The following is a 21,966-nucleotide window of genomic DNA, read 5'->3' as shown; positions in this document are numbered from 1 at the left end:
TAGAACTACTTAAACCTAACTAACCTAAGGACATCACACACATCCATGCCGGGGGCAGGATTCGAACCTGCGACCGTAGCGGTCACGCGGCTCCAGACTGAAGCGCCTAGAACTGCACGGCCACACCGGCCGGCTTTAGTTTTGTAATTTTATTTTTGTGATGAATTCTTGTATCTTGTTGATATATTGCCCTTTATCCATGAGAACGATTGTGTTTCGTTTATCTGCCCTTTTCTTTTGTCTCGGTGAGCTCTTGAAGTATCTAAGTTTTGTCAGTATTATGGAATCTGTATTGTTTTGGTTTCAACTGTTTTCTTTCATCTATGTTATTATATTTTTGATTTTATTACTGAATAGGTCCCTCGTCAGACCAATGTTTACCTCACTTGTTTCGTTTCTGTTTTCCTCCGTAAGGATGCTTTCTGATTCAGCTTTGAGTTTTTCTATGTATTTTTCGTCTGTTTGTGTGCTGACGTTGTGTTTCTGACCTTTTCGAGCAGTTTTATTTCTTCTGCATGCAAAACACGGTCGGTGTGGTTGACCAATCTTGGATAGAAGTGATGTTTTTCATTAGACTGGGTGTTAGTTTAGCTTTTAAATTTATAAACTTTCTTTTGTGAGTTTGCTTCATTTTTTTCTATCACTACATACTTAAGATTTTCATCCTTGCTAACTAGATGGAAGGAAACAGCGGTATTATTCAGAACTCTCGTAAGATTAATATGTACTTCATATAGCTTGCTATTTAGGGTTTGCTTTTTGGCACAAAGAAGCTTGATTTCGTTGTTTATCCAAATTTTTTGAGCTATTTTTTCTTTTTCTGTGCACTGGCAGAACTGTTTTCAACCTGTACATAAATATATTTAGGCATAATATTATACCAAAATATAATTATAAATAATTTTAACTGACTCAAATCCGCGACTCTAAACAGTAAATACATTCATACTTTGAATGCAAGTAAAGTTATTGTGCCATTGTGGAAGCTCCAATGGCCCGGTATAACCTAGATGTGAAATTATTGATGGTAATTAAATGTATCGCTACGTACACCGCCGGTGTTGCCCCTAACTCTCACCATCGTTGAAGTGTGAATGCGCTGGCTGTGGGAGGTGGCGATGGGTCGCTAAGAGTGGCTGCGTGGGCGCCGCTGCTACATCGCCCTCGGACGAGGTCTGACCCAGGGGTCTGCTGGTGAAGTCTCCGCCTGGAGCACCGTGACCGCAAAGTGTCCCAGCAGCGTGCGGAACCCGAAGTGTCTCTACCGCGTGTAAGACGCCAAATGACTTTGATGGGACTCAGAGCAAGATCCGAAGTGAAGTTAAAAGCGATGAGTGCATCAGCTCTGAACAAGTTTCCCGCGTCACAATCAGCAATTGTCAATCAGAAATTAACATTTTTGTTGCGCAGCGAAAAAATTAAACAGAAGCCACTGTAGTCCCACCTCCATATGAAAAATGCGGCCCTTTCAATTAAGTGTACTGAAACCCCGCTTCCAGAAACTTACGTCTAAAAATTTTACGTCACGATATTCTGACCAATCCAGAAAGGGTTGAAATGGCCCTGAGTACTGTGGGACTTAACATCTGAGGTCATCAGTCCCCTAGAAGTTAGAACTACTTAAACCTATCTAACCTAAAGACATCACACACATCCATGCCCGAGGCACGATTCGAACCTGCGACTGTAGCGGTCGCGCGGTTCCAGACTGAAGCACCTAGAACCGCTCGCCCACAGCGGCCGGCCCAATCCAGCAGTCTTACACTTGGCGCCCTTCAGATGCTGTTTCCTACTGTAGGAACATAAAAAGGGAAAAAAAAAGAAAGAGAAAGAGAAAAATGTTGCGCTAGATGCCCAACAGGTGGCCGAAGCGTGTGACCGTCGTTCCTAGCAATTGTTCGTACGAAGTACCAGATCCTCTTTCCAGGAGTGAAACGTTGCGCAGACGCTCTTAGCAGAAAAATGTCGTAGAGAGCCCCTGGCTGACGAAGTCTCTCCAGCACACTGCACGGCTCTCTGCAGCATCCGTTCTGCCCCTACTTGCTGTGTCCAGCACCAGAGGCAGACGGAAAGCAGCACGGAGCTGGAACAGCCCTTCTGTTGGACTGCCCTTGCTACTCCACGGCTAGCACAGTCCGCAGAAATCGCCTTAGCCGATACCCACTACACGCAAATGATTATCAACAAACGACTAGATGGCAGGAAATGGAAGAAACCATCTACGCAATCACCGTTGTTGTATTAGAACTGAAAATAAATGTGCGTTACCGCAGTCTCCCCGATTTGGACTGGATTTATTTTAAATGTAATTAATTTTGATATCAAATTGACTCTAATTTTCATATAAAATCTTGGCTTCTTTGAACAGTAACGTCCCGCCGAAATGAGAAGAAGCGAGACCTTCTGCCTTGATGATTTTCAATTGCTGTTCACAGAAGTTCATACAGAGGTGTTGCGACAGTCATTCTTCCAACACACCATTCATGTGTGGAAGAGGGAAGGGAGATAAGATTTCCGTAGCGCCACACACCTTAAGGTGGCCGGCGGAGTGTAGGTATAAGTTGCAAAGTCGCCACTACTTTTTCCATTTAAAAAACAACGATTTTTGATTTCTTTTTTCGATGCACGTATACTTTCTTCACTCCTTTCCCTTGCCCCTCCCCCTCTCCCCCCATGTTTGTCCCAAAGTCATACGGGGAAACCAGGAGTTTCAGGGCTTACCTACGATCAAGGGGGCTCGGGGGCAAGTATATAAAATGGGGGAGGGGGCGTCTCCTCCTGCCCCTTGTCCACACCCAGTCACATCATATTCCCAGCTCAACAGAAAGTCACCCACACATAATCTCTCAGCCAAACAACGCCCCTTCCTTCCCCGCCACACACACACTCACACACAAAATAGTTATTCTTTTATTTTTAATTCTTTAGTAAATCGAGATACTGTATAATCTTAATATTTTTTCTGTGATTATCAGTAGATGAAACAGCTATTCGTCACTGCATCACTGCGCATAATAACTAGTGCTCAACACTCAATGTACATTTTAATGAAATGCGAAACCAAACTCTTCCTCATTTGATATTAAACTAACAAGGTAATCGTCTCACATTCAGAATGAACACATCAAACATTAATTCATTATAACATAAAATAATCTCACAAAAAGTGAAGTAACATCTAGCAAAGTACCGCATAAAAACAGCAACAAAAAGATAATTTTAAAGAAGTACGTAAGACCCATGTAAAAATGTAAAGTTCTAATTAAATGTATGTGCTTGGTGACTTAAGTTCTTCTTGAGGCGTTCTTCGTTCTTGCAAGTGAAAAATTGTCTATTGTTTTAGAAAAATCGATATTTCGTGCTCTTTCATTTTCAGCTGTTACATCTGCGTCTCCATCTACACTCTGCGATTCACTGCTACTTTTTATTGGATTTGCAGTAAAGTGGGTTCCTCTTCGATGCGCAGTCGTAGCGCGGGGAAATAGCTGATCGAACATCTGTGTACAGTATGTTGTTACCTTTAACTGATCGATATCTACGGGGTGGATTTGTAGATTGGTGAAGAATATTTGTAAAACGGGTCGCAGAATTTACCAAGTACTTTCTTGCGCAATGTTCTGCACCTCGCTCGACAATAATTTCCAACCCGTCTGTTATGCTCGCTCATCAAATGAACAATCCAGGGACCACTCGCAACGGCCATCTCCTATTGACTGTATTGCTAGACCAGATAACCGTTCGCGAGACAGTGTAGAACATGCGTATTTTTTAACATTTTTAACTTGGAAAATAGTTACGATTTTTTGTGACAGCCACAGGTTCTCGTTAGATACACCAGCACGGTTGTGCATACGTCAAAGTGACTCGATCTTACGCCTGTCATGCAGTATCGATGAAGTTCTTAACATCATATGTACTGGAACCAGAAGAGAAATGGCACGAGCAACCGTCATTCAAGAACTAAGTGCTTCATTTTTAACATCGTCTTCACAGTCGATAAATCTGAGAAGATGTCGTATACTCGGTACGTAACTATGGCTCACATCACTATTTAAAACCAGATATTTCGTTGCGAATAAAAACTGTCAGCCATTGGATTAATAAAGTGTCACTCTAAGTTTTGTTAAGGACACTGTCAGCTTATGTTACTATTTTTCTTAGTTTATTACGGCATTCACACATGATACTTCATCTTTCACAGATATTGCAAGTTTCATAAAGAAGTTTATCGAACGATTACTTCGGACATCAGCACTCAAAAATGTTTCAAAAGGCTCTGAGCACTATGGGACTTAACTTCTGAGGTCATCAGTCCCCTAGAACTTAGAACTACTTAAACCTAACTAACCTGATGACATCACACACATCCATGCCCGAGGCAGGATTCGAACCTGCGACCGTAGCGGTCTGCATTCCTATGTGAACATACAGAGTTGCTGAGCCTATACTCTGATTTCAAAACCTTGGGTACTATGTCGGTTCTTTCTAATACGTTACATTAAAGAACAAAGCTTAGGGTGTTAATTATGTTTTTAAGACGTGTTGCTATACTTCCTTAGTTACACCACTTACTCATAAGACTTACGATTGTCAGAACCTCAAGAAAATCGACAAATTTCTTAAGGTGCTTTGAAGTCGTCGTATCTGTCACCTAACGCGTTGAGTTTATTGTCTCCAGCGATAACTGGAAAGTACTTACGAAACATATTTTAAATACTACTACCGTAGCATTTTATCCCCCAAAACTTTATAGGTGTTATCAGCTTTTTTGAAATATAGAGCCGATTCTTGATTAGTCTCTAAAATGCGTTATGAACTGAAAATTGCGAGTCCGTTCGTTCTGTACAGCTAACTGATGTTATAACCCTGGTGCAGACTGATCTTTAAGTGGGTAAATGCGATACATGATTCACCTGTTTTTGTCTCTGATGGATTTCCAAAATGATTTTTAATATTTTTTGTTTATTTTCTTCCCATATTTTTTCTACATTCTTTCATTTCTTACCTTAGTCCTTTTTCTTCTCGGGGTCCCATGGCATTGTTTCAGCCTAGTTTCGTCCTGCTGCTACCGCTAAACAGTTTCCTTAATAATGACAATAACCTTTTAGTAAATAGTAAATCACGACGTGACGCATCTCTCAACAATGCAAGGGTTTCTGCAGCGCCCCACGCCCTGCCTTAGCATAAGTTTGAGTCGAAAGTTGGCGAACAACATGAAACTGTCCGTCAACACTGAGCAAAACTTTAAGGACATCTTGTAATACAAGGAGAGCATGGAGCGACTATAACAGCCATAAGGTAAGTCATCAACAAACATTTCAATTCTGTCAGTTCGTGACACCCAAAAGCAACCGTTAAATCGATTTCACCTTTTTGCAGACGCACAACAGACGTATATGTGTAATGAATGTGGAGATCTTCAACTTAGCAGTTATATTCACGGCAGATTGTTTTTGCAAACAATTTATCCAGACAGTTTATCACGTCTTATCTGAAGTACCTTGTGTTGGCACGTGCACATTTGTATTCGCTCGTACAAATGATGTTCATTAAGTCGAACATGTCGCCATATTGTCTTGAAACACATGATTCCACCGTAACAAATAATGTAGCTCCATAAAAATTTGTAACGTATTATTGACTGGTTTCATTTGGTTAGCTATTTTTTGACTGTAAAATGAATTTGCCATTTAAATCAAAGGAGTCTAAAACAGAGCCGATATTAACAGAATTAAATGGAATTCGAAATATTTATTTCTGGTTATTTTAATTAAATGTGTGTCAGCTTTATCGCCTTTGTGTCAAGTGTACTTCGCATCCTCAATTCCAGCACAGAGCTACCACATTTACTTGGCTTCTCATCCTCATAACACTTTATCGGTAAATGCTGCTGGAGCTTTGTTTCCTCTCGCTGCTAACTTTGGCGATTAAACTGTACTGCGCACGAAAGACCTGACAGTATAGTCGTCATTGCTTTATGTCTTGATTATTTCGGAGCTAAATGAAATATAACAATAAGTAACTTGTACATGATCTCTTACGCCTGGTCCGACAAATCAAGTAGTTCGGTCGGAGACGAGCTGTATAAAAGTAAAGTCATATGGCGTAGTTGCCTGGGAGACCCTAATTGGAAAAGATCTTTCTGTCCTTGGCGCACAATGCCACCTTTTCTTTTCTAAATGTGAGAATTATGTGTTTAAGTGTATCTGTTAACTGTAGGCGTCTACTACAGGTGTGTGTGTGTGTGTGTGTGTGTGTGTGTGTGTGTCTCGAATAACACCAAGGGGGCCGTTGACCTCAATGTCCCTAATCGACGGATGGATCACCATAAACAGCGTCACATGCCCTCACTCAGACACTGAGCTTAGGTTTGGACATCAATCCAGGACATCGGCGCAAAGTCTGGTGATCAGAAACTCTACGCCATCACTCATACTCCCCTTTGCCGTAAAAGCAAGCGGAAAGCTGCCAACAGCTCATGGAGTCACAGCAAGAAGTGGACTTGCCTGTCGCAGCACACTTAGTGGGAAACTCGAGATTCTAGAATTAGAGAATGTGCACGAGCAGGTTCCGATTCAGTTCAGCAGATATTCACACGCAGGAGAAGATATCCCTGCTGACTCAACAGGAAAAAAAAAATTAGAAACTTTGCAAGTTCGCAGTTGTGGGTGGGCTTAAAAAATTACGAAATCATCATGGACCTTAGAATCGACAATCATAGAAATAAACAATTTTTTGTGGATACGCACAGAAAATTACCAAAGTGATTGCAGACAAAATAGCTGCCGTAAATGTTGATTCAAGGAAAGATTGCAGACAAAATAGCTGCCGTAAATGTTGATTCAAGGAAAGATGGTTATTGTCAATTACAGCTGGTTTGTAACCAGTAAATAACAGTGTGAATCATGTGTCCAGTTACCATCAATATTCCCATGTATTAAACTTTGCAAATATTTCATTTCCTACTGAAATGAATCATGTTTAAATATTTAAGAAAACAATGTAAATGTATCTGTTAATGTGTATGGTATGCAGTACTTTGAGCATGATTGGATGGTTATACGGGGGACAGGAGAGAAACACATAGAAAATAGTTTCAAGTGGTTCCAATCTATATCTCGAAACATCATGAACCTTAGACGCATGTAAATATCTTAACGCTGTCACAAACACACAAATTTGCCATTTCTGCATTAAAAACCTTTCAAGATTAACAAGTAGTGGCATTAAAGGTCACCAGCATTCCGTTGAAGTATGTGAGCAATGTCTGTGCCACTTTTCCATTCTAAAGAGCAGGCGGCAATGCTTTAAGTTGATTGTTTACTATTCAAACCAGTCAGAAGTATAATGTCCATAACGGAGACACAGTTCATAAGATTAAGTTGTTTAGCAAACAATTAAAGCTACTGTTTGTTATATGTGCAGACATAAAATGCTAGCTACAACCAGGTGTTAGTAACCGTGCAATATGTGCAGTGCATTTACAGCAAAGGATATTAAGAGTTTCAGTTGTACCAAGATGCAGACAGCATGGAGTGGTTTGGAAAAAGCTGTATCTGACTGCTGACCGAATAAAAAATTAGTTTTTGTTAAACAAGAAGATGATTGTTAGTGCCAAAGGAAAGCAGAAATTTGCCATATCTGCAAAGAACGCTTCAAACATACAATTGTGAAACACACAGATTATTACAAAGATTATTAAATTAAATCAAGAATATTAATACAAAACATAAAATAGATTATAAAATAAAAATAAAATTTTACAGAGAGATATTGAGGAGCCAGGCATGACAGCTGCAATTTAGTTTACAAACCCAATTTTACCTTGCTGTTGTGTTTCACAATCTAATGATAATTCATAGAATACACATTCTATAATCATTATTATTTGTGAACTAATGGAAGAAACATTTAAAATAAATCCCTGGTGGGCTACTGTATCGACAGTGAGTTTTGCTTTATGGATTCCTTCAGCTTTCTGGTATGCTCTATAGAAAAATGCATCTCATATTTAAAGCCGGAAGAGTTGAAAATAGCAAGAGAGTATTTCCCCAACGGGTGAGTGGTTTAATTTGAACTATGAGAAAGGTGACTTTCCTTACGAACGTGTAATGATGAATCCGTTTTGCAGGAGCATCAGTTACACTCGACTGAGGTATTCAAAAGCTTTCTGAACAGTAAATGAGCAATTAAAGAACAGAATTACCAAAGAGCTTGCAAAGTGTGCAGTTTATTTGCATGCAGGATATTACGAGATTACTCTGACTTATATTTGAAAACTGACCTGTTTCTTTTGGTCGATGTGTTTCACAATTTCTTCACTCTCTGTCTCAAAACGTACAAAATAGATCCAGTCTATTATGTGACCTCATCTGACTTCGCGATGGGCACGTTGCTGAAAACCACTAAAGTGAAATTGAAGCTTACTAACGATATTGAACAACTGCAGTTTGTTGAATGTAGTACAAGAGGTGATATTGTTCATTGCTCACACAGACATGTAGTTGTAAATAGTAGGTACATGGTTGACTATGATAAAAATATGGATGGTCATATATCATTTAACTTGATGTTAACAGTCTGTAGAGCTAGGTAATGTTGCAGTATCTACCACACTCTGATTTTCTTTGATGTCTGTTGAGAGTTTTATTGTAATTAGTGTACTGGAAGATTCAAACGTAGGTTACATTTTATCTTGAGTCCCCAGAAAATTTACATGAATTTCACTCTGATCAGCCCTTATACCTGGAGAAAATTGTATCACCACCAGTACCGACAGGCCAGGTGTTCCCAAGAAGCAAATTTCCACGTTATTCGATAACAATAATTATATGGTTTATTATTGAAATTTAAAGCAGTCTCTGAGGAAGAAACTTATTCTATGCAAAACTGACTGGATATTGTCATTCCTTCAGTCAGCCTGAATGATAATGTACTTCAATATCAGGGGTGAGAAGCGCATGAATGCGAAGAACGATTTAGAAAAATATTCTTTAAACTCGGGAATAAACGTGAAAAAAATTAGTGATATGAAGGTAAATACTTGAAAATGGAAATAACGCAATTACTTGCAAATAAAGTAAATACCTCTAAGTAACGTAAATATATGAAACAATGTAAATTGTGGAGTGTAACTGTAGATTATACTTGAGGTTTATACCATCTTCCTGATGTATACTTTTCCAAGGAAATTTAGTGGTTCATCATAACTGCTCAAACAGTGAAAAAACATTATATGTAAATACATTATATGAAAAAAATTATACTAAACTTTATGTCTAAAGCATTCTTTGTTCGTGTTTTTTCCTTCCCAGTACCTCTGTAGTTTGTGTTTCACGCAATATATATGCGCGGAATAAATGGCATGGCAAGGCAGCGTGTTTGATCAGGACAGCTGAGAAGTGCAGAGAGAGTTCCCCGCAGTGATATCTCTCTTTCTCTTTCTCTCTCTCTCTCTCTCTCTCTCTGTCTTCCACAGCAACTGGACTGCACCAACGCCTATATCATATTTACGCATTTGTGTATGTTACTGTCGTAAAATTTATACTTATTCCGAACATGCAAAAAGTTTAGGTGTGTTTTAAATGTGAGATTTCATTTAATGACGAGATAGAGAGTGAAAGATATAAAATTTCCTGTGGCAATATTTTGAGCACATACGTCTAGCTGAGTTTAAAATTTAATGACGAGGAACATACAGGAAAAATGTTTTAATTTAAATAAGAAGGCAAAACAGACAGCAATTTGATGCAATATCTCTGAACAATTTATTACAGTTTCGAGGCAATTTATTACTGTTTTAAGACAACTTGTCACATTTTTGGAGAAATCTGTTACAATTTTGGGAGAAATTGTTTCAGTTTGAAGACAATTCGTTACAGTTTTAGGCGAAAGTTGATACAGTTTGAGGGTAAGTTCATATCTGCTGCAAGTCGATAAATTTCTGGGGCAAGTTCATATATATTTTTAATGATGTCTGAGGAAACAGTCATTGGTAATGAAATTGCAGCTGTAGTAAATGTATGAAATTTATTCACAAACGAAGAATCTTTCTGGCGTTAGCTGCATTAGGAATAAAGAAATTACCTATTGGTGCCACATGAAAATTTGCGCCAGACCATTACTCAACCCAGATTTCCCACTTGTCATGAGTAGTCACCTTAACCACTTTAGCTATCTGAGCCACTTAACCGCGTGACGATTGATGAGTTCGTCGACAGTAAAACATATAGAAATTTGGTTCAATCCAGGAAGTGTGCTCACATATCTGAAATGGTTAAGGTGACTGCTCATGACAAGCAGGAAATCTGCGTTTGAGACCCAGTTAAGCACAAATTTTCATGTGGCATCAAAAGGTTACATCTTCATACCTAATGCAGCTTACGTCTGAAAGATTCCACAGTTGCGAATACATTTCACGATATGATATAGTTTGACGAGCAATTTTTTACAGCTTGGAGCAAGCTGGTACAGTATTGGGGCATGTCGATACAGTCTGGGGACTGATTGATACAGTTTGGCGGTGGGACATTGATGCACTTTGGGGGCCAAGTTAACACAGTTTTAGGGAAAATTTGTTACAGTTTGAGGGGCAATTTATTACAGTTTTAGGGGCTAGTTGATATACTTACATAATTGTGAGAAGGTCGCAGATTAAAACAGTGATCCAGGAAGTGGAGGAAGATCAATGATCACAAAGCTTTTGATCCTCAGACTATCGGATTCCGTCAGCAATGTACATCTTCAGATCTGTTTTATACCATGTCCTAATACAATAAATCAATATTGGCATCGTCACAAAATATTGTAATTGGCTTCAATAAATACAGCTGTGGTGGACTACTGGTCTTTTCATTCATAGCTGATACCATTTCAGGTGCAATTTGTTACGGCTTGGGGGTAAGCTGATACAGTCTGAGAGACACTTTATTATAGTTTAGGGACAATCTGATACAGTTTGGAGCAAGATGCTTCATTTTGGGACAAGTTGATATGTTTTTGGAGGAAATTGATACAGTCTGAGAGAGCAATTTGATATAGTTTGAAGAGCAATTTGTTACTGTTTTCTGTTTTATTGTAACATAGAGAGCAATTTTGGTGAGTCATTCTTCTTTTTGAGTGGTGACAACACATTCTGTTCTTTTAACAGTGAACCATTACAGTTTTTAAATAATGACCCATCCCATTTCTCGGTCACTGGGGAGGGGAAATGGTTGCCCCCAAGGAGGGGAATGGTGGTTACTCTGCAAAATGGTCGTCATTATCCCCTATTCGCTCAAACTCGCTTTTCTGTATGATAGTCCGTACTTTTTAAAACAAAGTGTCCATAATTTTCACTTTGGTTTTCAAAATTATATTTTATCAGTTGTTTATGTATTCTCTAACCAGTTGCACTTGCACAGATTTCAAGGAGTCAGACGATTCTGTTAAACTACAATACTTGTTCAAAATCTTAGAAGAACAGGTCTCGACCCAAAAAAACTAAGAGTTGCAGGCACTGGTTGGCACAACATCGAAAGTTAAATTCATGGGTGAAATGTTGAACCTCTTCATGATAAAAACTGGAATACACCAAGGTGAAGGATTGTCCCCAGTATGGATCTACCTAGTCGTGGACAAAGTAATGAGAGAATGGAAAAAAGAATCGAAAATCAAAGGACAGTGAAAATCAGCACGAGTAAGACGATCCAGGGACAGGATAGGAAAAAAAAATCTACCTAGTCGTGGACAAAGTAATGAGAGAATGGAAAAAAGAATCGAAAATCAAAGGACAGTGAAAATCAGCACGAGTAAGACGATCCCGGGACAGGATAGGAAAAAAAAATATTGAGTGTCATGTAATGTTTTGTCTAATGTAATATCTTGTATAGACACCTTTTATTAACCTGACACGTTCCACATCATTACGAAGTGTCGTATTCATGATCTATGGAACAAGTACTAATCTAATCTAATCTAATCTCAAACATAGCTTTCACAGACGACCTGTAAATACTCCCGGATAAAGAAGCAACAACAAACAAACAAATTTAAATACTAAAAGAATAGGCAGAAAATATTGGACTGCACATCTTTTTCCAGAAGTCTGAATTCTTCTGCTCAAAACTAAAAATACAAAAGTTAGACACAAAATACGTCAAGATAAACAGAGTTACACATTTCAAATATCTAGGTGAAATCCTCGAACCTACAGGAGGAGAAAAGATCTCACAGAATACTCGAATACAATAAATGAGGAGAACTTACAGCAGAATACGAGACTTATTTAATAAAAAATGCATGCCCATACAAAAAAAGATCAGACACTACGGCGTAGTCATCAAATCTGAAAGACTTATGCACTTAAGACACTAACACTCAATACCCAAAAGCAACATGATAAGTTTGCTAAAGGAAGAAGGCAAAATCTCGAGACAAATTCTCGGCCCAAAGCTGTCAGAAAAGGAATACAGGTTACGCTCTAGGAAAACCACAGTGAAGATGTAAAACCTAGCAGCAGATGTCAGGAAAAGAAGGGTAACTTTCTCCAGGCGCGCCGGCAGGCTACCGCCAACAAGACTCACCTATATAATTCTGACATACAAACAAGGGGTCTAGTCAACAATACCTTGAATGACACAAGTCACACCTGACCTAGAAAAAGCACAAACCGATCCAATAGAAACTGGAGACCGAAACATATACAGAGACAAGATATACAAGTGAATGTTAGGTCAGAGAATAAAGATCCAAAGAAATCAGGGACAAATGGACTGAGGATAGACTCCACTGAGAAAAAAATGAGAGAATCTTCGAACATATGTATTCTATGAGCTGTTAAAAATAGATTTTTAAAAAGAACTTAAATGATCGGATAAAAAAAGTTACAGTACAATTTCTAATTTTCAGCTTCTTAGGTGCAGCTGGTAATCATTTGAAGCTATTAAAGAGCAGTAGGAGGAATACCTTGTGACTTTCTAATTTGTTTCGTTCAGATAAGTCACTAACTTTTTTAGATTTAATTTAGAAAATTTCTTATCCCACTTCATTTTGATTTATATATGATCTTTATGCAAATATTTTAATGTTTTAAGTGGAATTTTTATTACCTGTACAGAAGTTATGGGCGTACTTAACAGGTGAGCGGGAAGGAAGGGGAACGAAGGGCGAGGAGGAGCAGAATCCACCTTCGTGAAATAATTATTGATCACAAGTTGAACTCTTGTAATGTTCCACCACATAGATGGTTGTACCTTATCAACTCATTATCAGTTTGAAATAGTGTGGAATATGTAATGGTTACTAACTGATAACACGTGTACCCAGAACAATTTTCGTGTAATCTCAGAACTCTTCCACCGTTCAATGCCAGGCCTCTTAGCTTAGATTTGGGCACTCTTTTCTTATTGGGTACGGTACTGGCACGTCACCATTTTAAGTTTTTTGAAACGCATACAGCATTACACAACAAGATAAAAAACAAACTATGTTCGAGGAACAACGAACAGGTCCCATAAAGGCCGGTCATCAAAGCACTGTTTCCCAAAGACGAATGAATTTGGCCATATCCATCCCTTAGTCGTGCAGTGGCGATAAAGGTGTCTCCCAGCTTCCGATCCAAAACCCTTGCTGATTGTGGCTGACTTCTGATGCGGCCAACATTTAGACAACGCACAAAATCATTTAAATGCGTTCGCTCTGCCATCGTGCTTCTCTACGATACGAATAGTTCCGTTATGTGTGCCACTATGCCCAAGACCTCTACCCAACTGAAGCGTCGGTACAGGTGTTCTATCTATGACAGGTGTCCCGTTGTTGCCCTGCCTCAGTGCAGTCAGCATAGTATCACCACGCTGGAATTTGTTTCGTTGATTTCGTTAACTGTAGGACGTCACGGTATATTTAGACAGTGTTCCACATAAAAATTAGTGTGAATTAAAATGGGGAGCGGCACTTGCAAGAAATGCTGTACTGAGAAACAAAAATATGTAAACACTGAACATAAATTTCACTATAAAGAATTATTTTGTGTAAGTATTTGTTTGGAGTGCACGCCCATATGGAAGTGAAACGTGGGGGTTTAAAAGAACAGACGAGAAGAGAATTGTTAAATGCTGCACTGTGATGCTGCTTGGAAATGCTGAAGATTTTTTGGGTAGATCAATGAGATACTGAAGATGTAGTGCTTGTAATTGAGGAGAAAACATTACCTTTTTTTGGATGGGGCTGACAGACAAATCAGAATGTTTAAAAGTCATTACCATCACCTTTCACTGTTGAAATTATTTATTATAAATCCAAAAGCGTAGTTTCAGGTTCTAGTTCTTTTCGAGTGAAAAGCAGTGAAAATTTCTTGTTACATTTGGGCGTATGCTACACTACGAAATTTTAAGCGTAAAACTTGTAAAAGTCGCCGGCCCCGGTGGCTGTGCGGTTCTAAGCGCTTCAGTCCGGAACCGCGGGACTGCTACGGTTGCAGGTTCGAATCCTGCCTCGGGTATGGATGTGTGTGATGTCCTTAGGTTGGTTAGGTTTAAGTAGTTCTAAGTTCTAGGGGACTGATGACCTATGATGTTAAGTCCCATAGAGCTCAGAGCCATTTTTTTTGTAAACGTCGGAATTGCAATTATGTATTTCATAAATGAAGAACGTAAATAATTAAATGTGGCAACAATGTCTTTTAAAACAGAAGAAACGACTTTCATGGAGAAAACTGATAGGACACAACCTGAGGCATAACAAAATAATTAATTTGGAAATGGAAGTTTGACAGGTATGGGAGGGGGGGGGGGAGAAGGATGTAGGATTCGGTTGTTATTTAAATACTTTTTTCTTGTCGATCCTTTCCCAATCCGAGTTTGTGCTTCGTCTTTATTGAGCGTATCGTCGACCGTACTTTAAATCCGCGTTTCATGAAAAGCATTTTTTTTTTCTTTTTTAACGATTAAGCTGATCATATCTTGCAAACAATAGCGAGGTACTGAAGCCCACTTGGTAATTAAAACAGGAGCTAGACTTCGAAAGTTAACTAATGAGCGAAAACTATATGATCACTGCCCCCCGCGAGACTGACTGTCGCCTGGTTGTGGTGCGGGCACGTGACGCGGTCAGGAAAGTATACAAGTATAGCAGAGACGAATAGGGAATAATTCTGGCGACAATACGGGACACAAACGAGAAAATCCACTAACATAATCGACTGTGACAAAGCGCACACTGCTGCCGGCTGCAACCAGGGAATGAGCATCTAGGAAACCAACAAAGCTGGACGGATTATGGCGTGCTACGATCGTGAGCATCTACGGAAAGTTGTTGATGGACAGTAAAATACGAGTAGACGACAAGGAGTTGGACGTCCACACTTCGCGATAAAACGAGCACGTCGGTGGCTTACCCAATCTGTAAAACAAGATAGGCAGCGGTGTGTAGCATATCTGACGAAAGAGTACAATGCTGGTGCAGCCACAAGTCTGTCGAAGCACTTTGCTCAGTGCACATTGTTGAAAGAGGGCACCGTGGCAGACGATCCATTTTGACCTGGGGCCATCGTCAATTACAACTGCTGCGGACAGGGGATTATTGGGATTGGACCGTGGACCAATGGAAACCTAGCGCATGATCGGATGAATCACGCTTCTTATCACAGTATGTCGATGGTCGTTTGCAGATACGCTATCGTCTAGACGAACGGATACTCGAAACATGCAGCACGTCACGAATGCACGTCAATGGGTGCAGTATTACACTATGTAGGAGATTCAGCTGGGCTTCTATGCGATCTATTGTAACAAAGGAAGGTCCCACAACAGCTATGGAATACATACACATTACTGAGGACCACATACAGCTTGTGCGCCCCTGACGACCAGAACATGTCACAAGGCCAGAACATGTTATAGTGCCAGAATGAAATGTTCACTCTGCAGCGGAGTGTGTGCTGAGATGAAACTTCCTGGAAGATTAAAACTGTGTACTGGAGCGAGACTCCAACTCGGGACATTTGCCTTTCGCGGGCAAGTGCTGTATTATCTGACATAAGCAAGCACGACTCATGCCCCGTCCTCACACCTTCGCTTCTGCCAGTACTTCATCCCTTACCTTCCAAACTCCACAGAAGCTCTTCTGCGAACCTTGCAGAACTAGCACTCCTGGACGAAAGGATATTGAGGAGACATAGCTTAGCCACAGCCAGTGGGCTCGCAGGAGAGCTTCTGTCAAGTTTGGAAGGTAGGGGACGAGGTAATGGCAAAAGTGAAGCTGAGAGGACGGGGTGTGAGTCGTGCTTGGGTAGCTCAGATGGTAGAGCACTTGCCCGCGAAAGGCAAAGGCCCGAGTTCGAGTCTCGCTCCGGCATACAGTTTTAATCTGCCAGGAAGTTTCATGTAACAGTGGTTCGTGAATGATAGTGAACTAACGTTGATGTCTTATTTACCGTACCTTCGACCCCATGGAACAGATGTTGGATACTACCAGCTCCGTGCTCACAAAGCAAACAGCCCGTAATTTACGGAACTTGTGCGTAGACATCGTCTGCAACACACATCCGCTTACCTATCAAGGACATGTCCCATCATGTCTTCCGTTGCGTTCCAAAGTTGGACCAACCCGGTATTAAGCAGGTGATCTTGGAGTTTCGACTCATCAGTGTAGCTTGAGATGAGCGGTGTTTCACAAGTAGCGGCAGGTCGTGGAGGCAGTGGGGACAGAGCGGCTGCGGGGTTCGAAGCCGGACCTCGGCGACAGTTGGCGAGCGCGGGGAGCCCGGGCCCACCACGACCGGGTCGTGCCCGGCCGCCTAATTTATCGTTAATGCAGGCGCGATTTGAATACCCGCGCGACCGGTTTCTATTTCGCCGCCGAGCTGAGCTCTCCAAATGTTCTTGCAAGCGACCTTTCGCTATTTGCTATCTCTGGCGCGACTGCAAACTAAAACGGGAAACCAGAGAGCCGCAGCGGCCGTGCCGCCGCTGAATAACAACAACGCACATTTGTCAAATGTAACAAGAAGAGATACTAAACTTCTTGGGATTGCTTTCCTCCTCTTAAATAATCGCGCATCAGTACAAACATAGGTAGCAGTACAGGCGACAGATTCAGCAAAAGCATTCTATCTTCCATTTTTATTCGTATGAGGTTAAACTGGTTCTTACTCTTTTGCTTGCTGCTATTACAGAGATTATTTTGCTGAAACAAAAGAGTGACAAAACGAGTAACTCTACGTTATTACAGAAAGCAGACAATATTTCCACCACGCTGTTTTCCTAAAGTAACTATATCATACTACTGTCCATTTTCCGCTGCAGACCGGAACCGCGGGGCTGCTACGGTCGCAGGTTCGAATCCTGCCTCGGGCATGGATATGTGTGATGTCCTTAGGTTAGTTAGGTTTAAGTAGTTCTAAGTTCTAGGGGACTGATGACCTAAGGTGTTAAGTCCCACAGTGCTCAAAGCCATTTGAACCATTTGTCCATTTTCGAGCCTTAGCTCATTTAAGTGCGCAAACAGTTTCCGTCGAATCTCCCTGTAATAAAGCTAGCTAGAATTTAAATCGGTGACATTCTATAAATATTAAAGTGAGCGTTAATGAGCAGTTACTACCCGAGATCGTAGGGCATAGTTAATAGTAGTCCCTTGCCTCTGGCCGGCTGGAGTGGCCGAGCGGTTCCAGGCGCTACAGTCTGGAACCGCGCGACCGCTACGGTCGCAGGTTCGAATGGTGCCTCGTGCATGGATGTGTGTGATGTCCTTAGGTTAGTTAGGTTTAAGTAGTACTAAGTGCTAGGGGACTGATGACTTCAGCAGTTAAGTCCCATAGTGCTCAGAGCCATTTGAACCATGTTGAACCTTGTCTCTGCCTGTGTATACAGTTCAACTCTCTTCCTCTTTGCGGGAAGACAACAACCACATAGTTAAATTCGCCACTAAGCAAGAGCAGATGGAAAAAGTTCCTATCTGCCATTAATAAAAAGGAGAAGGGAGAAGCCCCTGTCTAACATCAACCAAGAACAGATGAAAAAGTTCCTAACCGATATTAAGGAAAATCAGACGGAAAAAGTAACACTCTGTCAATGATCTAAAAACATGGTTCAAATGGCTCTGAGCACTATGGGACTTAGCTTCTGAGGTCATCAGTCCGCTACAACTTAGAACAACTTAAACCTAACTAACCTAAGGACATCACACACATCCATGCCCGAGGCAGGATTCGAACCTGCGACTGTAGCGGTCGCGCGGTTCCATACTGTAACGTCTAGAACCGCTCGGCCACTCCGGCCGACAATGATCTAAAAGCTAGAAAACAAAAGCCATTCTAATGAAATTCAAAATGATTATGCGAGGAGAATATTGTTTCACCTGTGTGATTTCATAAAATAAATAAATGTAAAGCATTTAAAAACGTCTGCATATAAAATTTTTAATCATATTTTGAGATTTTTATTCCCAGTCCCCTATCTTGGATCCACAATTTTGCAATACTCCGCCATTGAGATCCCAGGTAGTTGAGCACAAATATCAACGATATAATTTATTCAAAGAGAGACCCCAAACAAAAGCCAAACGTATTAAAGATTGGGAAAATAGGGCTGATTATTGTACCTATGCCATGCAGATGTACACATAACATGGACCTCAACGCATACAACTTTGGAATAACATGTCTGAAAATCCACGGACTGTGATTTATGTACTTACCATAAGGATGTGTCCACACCCTTTTGTTGAGGTGATAACAAGCCAAAGCTGGAAAATCGCCCTTAGTGGTTTCTAGAGTCGTTATTTTAATCAAACGGCCCAGTATAGATAATGTTTTCAAATGGTTCAAATGGCTCTGAGCACTATGGGACTCAACTGCTGAGGTCATTAGTCCCCTAGAACTTAGAACTAGTTAAACCTAACTAACCTAAGGACATCACAAACATCCATGCCCGAGGCAGGATTCGAACCTGCGACCGTAGCGGTCTTGCGGTTCCAGACTGCAGCGCCTTTAACCGCACGGCCACTTCGGCCGGCAGATAATGTTTTCCTTTCAATTTATCCGACTCAGATCCCTACCTGCAACTACATTAAGAACCACTTACGTACAGGCTCATTTGTAGGTAAAGCGAATGGCAGGCTACGATCCATTGGTAGGCGAATAGAGAACAGCAGTTTGTTTACAAAAATGACGGCACACAAAACACTTATGCGGCCGTGCTCGAACACTGCTCACACATATGGGACGTATATCAGATCGGATAACAAGGTACGCGGAGACTATACAAAAAAAGGGTCGGTGCGAATCGTTATAGATTTTGTTTGATTGGCGATCGAGAGAGGGAAATGTTCGAAAAACTTAATTGACAGACACCCGAAGTACGATGCCGTGATTCTTGTGAGAATCTGCTTGGAAAACTTCAAAGAACCGTATTTCACTGCAGAAACAACAAATATACTTCAGTCTCCCATGTGCCGATCCCGCTGAGATCGCAAAAATGAAATTAGTCAAATTACAGTTCACACAGAACAATCATTCTTCCACGCTCCATCCATAAACAGGAATAAACAGTACTCCCAACAATGAATTTCTTCTTCTTCTATCTATCTGTCTGTCTATCTATCCAGCTGTCTGTGTATTTTCTATCTTCTTCAATACATATATAAATCGAAGTTCCCACCCGCTTTTCTGTCTGTATGTTCGGACTAATTTCAATAACCACTGTATGGATGCTCACTCGGTTTCACTGATAGATAGGCTGTTTTATGAGGATGGCTTGTTTATAAATATTACGATCAAACTCGCAGTACTGAAATGAGTTAAAGTCTCCCACCGCAGTCAAAACGACGCCAGTGCCAGCTAGAGGTGAAGCTGAGAACTCAGGGTCACGGCAGCTCCGTAGTAAAGTTATGTGGCAGAGTGCGTTTTGTACCAATGTTGCGTGATATAGGATTCTTAGTATCAATGTTTCACGGCAGATGGCAGATCCTGTCAGTATTGCGTTTCAAATGGTGCATCGTAGCGAAGTTCCGTTGAGAAGTGCGGGAAAAAACACGAACACTGGGCTCGTGCCATACTAGCCCTGCAGTCGACTGAATCAGGCAGCCCAGTAGCTCAGGGCTCCCATCGTTCCCATGAGATACCACTCCAAACGCCAATTAACAATGGTACAGATGAGATTCGTACCTCTTGAGTACTTTCATGGAGTGTGCTATTAAAACTGTTTAAATTATATGAAAGTGACGATATTTTTATCGCAACGACCCAATTGCCCTCAAATAAAATTATTGCTACACCACGCATGTCGCCTGGACGCAAATATTTGGTGCTAACCATGCAAAGCCGGGACAGGTTGCCACAGTATTATAAAAATACATTCAACTTGTTACAAACAGAAATTAAGGAAAGAAGTGCAGTGAAGGTGCGAACCACCTCGCATTGGATTGGGGGTGGGCGTGAAAACGGGGTGACATATCAGATAGAGAGAGAGAAGTGGGAGGAAGAGATGGACAGAGAGTGGGTTGGGGGAGGTCATGGACAGAGAGATGAAGGAGGACGAGATGGACAACGAGAGAGATAGGAGGAGACGGAAAAAGAGAGGGCGGAGGAGGAGATCTATGCAATGAATGTGACGTACGCGTACATGAGTGAAGCTGCAGATAAAATGTTTGTTGCTAGTACAGTTATAAAACTCTATTTCATAAGAATATATGTACGTTGACTGTGGTGTGCGTACTGTAAGACCTTCGGTAGACACACCATCAGATTATTTGACTTGTCGCTCTAACGAAGTAGGCGAGTGTCAGCAATATGTCTCGTGGTCTTATCGTGGCGTGTTTATCTTCTGCCGTTAGGTCAGACGATAGAAATGCCACTTGCACGCTTAGAGTAGCAGATTGACGGTGACCAACTTTAAACACAACTTGATTAGTTTTCACACACATTATAATAACAATCATAAACCTTTCTTAACTTGATTCTGGATGCTATTTACAATTGACAATCTGAAGTTCCTTTGGTATTGGGACGTTAATCTTATTCTCACATGTCTCTGATACTTGACAAAGTGTCTATACATTTCTCTCCATGGCTATGTACAGGAATATGATAATCTTATTAGGCGCAGACTGAAACTTGACTGCAGAATAATGCAAATTGACTAATCGGAGGCCTGTACACTCGTTATAATACCTCGCGCGTTCAGGTATCACTGCGCGAGTGTGATCCGCGAGGAGAAAAGGTTCTACGTTAGCAGCAATCTCATTGGCTGCGTTACATATTAATACGCGGATCGGCGGAAGCAGAATTTGGTCCGTCTTTATGGCAGCGCCATCTAGTAGAGCGGAGACGGACGAGCGCTGCGCCTGCGCTGTTGTGCTTAGCGGGGCGCGCTCTAGTGGGAAAGTTGTGTACGCGCTGACTACGCGGAACTATGTACACAACATTGATTATTTCATATTTTTCCACCCTTTGGACCTTGATTGATTAAATTTTTGGAGGGTTATATCTGACATGAAACTGTTATGTGTAAAGTCATTTCTCTTGCAGAAATGTTTTAATTGGATCGTAACTTCAACATCCCCATCAGCTCTTCTAGTTGCCCAATCTGCCAGTTTGTTCCTTGTTGAATCCTGCTGCTCGCTGCAGGCTCGTGGAGTCACCTGTCCTCCGCCTTAAGTCTTCATCTGCTTTCATAAAATCAAAGTAAAAGTCTGTACCAGCTTTCATTTTTGTCTTTTTGAACCGATGATTTATTTTCAGTTGCTTTGTATACTTGTACACTGAAGTTCAACTCAACCTTACTGAAAAGCATAATCTGGCTCTCTAAATTTGTAATCTCGTTGAATGATGCTGATTTTGTTTATTACTGATTGTTTCCGGAAAAAACTTAATATTTCCTAAAACAGGTGCCATTGGCTCATCTTTGTTTTTGGTAAAGTTATAGGTCTATCACTAATCTCTTGGAAATAAATATTTCTCACTTGCTTTCCTGATCATCGTTTCAAGAAGTG

Source organism: Schistocerca nitens, chromosome 5, assembly GCF_023898315.1.
Source record: "Schistocerca nitens isolate TAMUIC-IGC-003100 chromosome 5, iqSchNite1.1, whole genome shotgun sequence".
Lineage (NCBI taxonomy): Eukaryota > Metazoa > Arthropoda > Insecta > Orthoptera > Acrididae > Schistocerca > Schistocerca nitens.
This window is presented reverse-complemented; position numbering follows the sequence as displayed.